This window comes from Pinus tabuliformis, chromosome 5_1 (genome assembly GCF_031772625.1).
Source record: "Pinus tabuliformis cultivar Carrire ecotype Pingquan chromosome 5_1, CPIR1, whole genome shotgun sequence".
Lineage (NCBI taxonomy): Eukaryota > Viridiplantae > Streptophyta > Pinopsida > Pinales > Pinaceae > Pinus > Pinus tabuliformis.
The window spans coordinates 570,597,720-570,599,380 of NC_142305.1; positions in this window are offsets into that span (position 1 = coordinate 570,597,720).

Sequence of the window (1,661 nt, forward strand, 5' to 3'; positions counted from 1 at the left end):
CCATTGAGAATATCAGTAAGAGAAAAGCTTTGATACCATGTAAATTTTTCGATCCTAGTTGATTGTTGTTTTAGTGCTCTTTCATTAGATAAGTAAAAAAAAAAGTATTTAACAAAAAAACAATTTTTTGAACATTCAATTAATGTCACAGTAGTTGAAAAATGAATAATGAATGAAATAAAAAACACATAGAGGTATTTCTCCATTGAATCGTATTTCCATTCCTTCATAAAAGTTGACAAGATGACCTTTACAACCTACCTTTAACTAGCAACTATATGGTCATTAAATCACCTAGATTTGAAGTGTACACCTCATGTAAGAAAGGAAAAAGTTGAAAAAATACGATACATTAGTATGAATTGCTCCTTCATGCCATTTTTTACTCTTCCTCTTCTATCAACACTAAAGCACACTTAAGCAATCATTAAAGACAAAGTATGACATATATGGAAAATATTGCTATAGTTGTGTAGAGTCTATTGTATTGGCTAGTAACTTCAACAATCTATTCCTTTCTCCTTGAATGCACTTTGTCCTATGTTATCTTTCTTTCTCTCTTTTATTACGAGATTGACCTCTCCTATCTTGTCCTATTTATGATTTTGAAATAATATAACTAATGCCTTGAATCTTAGCAACTAATCTCCTCAATCTTAGTTGCCACCTATCTTAATCTTGAGATATATAGCTGAGGTTAAATGTTAATCCAATTCATAAATGTTCTTGAGCTTCTAGAACATTTCATTTAGATTTCTAATACTAGTTGGCTTCAAAGCATAAAAGCTTTCACTTTTTCTTTTATTCATGAAGTGCAATTACAAAATGGAGTAATTTTCCACTTTTGCTAAGTGGTCACTAAAGACATTTCTTGAACTACTTCCTACATATTGTGACATTCAACCTATGCAAAAATTTCTTCCTCAAGCTACATTTCTCAATAGAGTCCTCATGCCATTATTGGAATGATGTAAGTTTTCCTTCATATTTTAGCTTAATGAGGAAGACATCTAACATTGTTGCAAAATTTTGTCGTGATTAGTTTGTAAAATTAATTATGTGCATCACACAAGCCAATGAAATGTTTGATATTTGATATATAGAGGCAAATAACTAACTTCAAGATAGTCCAACAGATGAGGAATATGATATGGATTATGGAAGCATATGATTGAACACGTATGCATCAAATCGTACAAAACTCCAATAATTGTTTTATGGAATTTTGATTTTAACGCTTAAGCAATTTTTATTTACAAACTATAGGAACTGTGTTTTCCAATTCCCATTTTAAGAATGACATCTTTAGGCATAAATCAAGGTAAAAGGATGAAGAGGTACATCGAGAGAGAATAGTATGTCATTTGGGATAAGTACTTGATGACTTGACAAAATTGCTTGGTCTATTCGAATTGAGATCAATATTCTAATTTGCATTTATATGGTATGCTCCACGATATATTTGTGGAAAGCTATGTGTCATGTTGCAAAGATGTTTGGATGATATTTTTATGCTGCAAGGAAAGTGTACATGAAATAGACTTTTGTTGCTTTTGCAAGTTTAATCTTCAAATTCTACTCTTGAGCAACATTTTTCCAACTTAAACTAGAAACAATCTAGTCAAAATTTTGAGTATTTAATCTATACAATAAAGAAAATA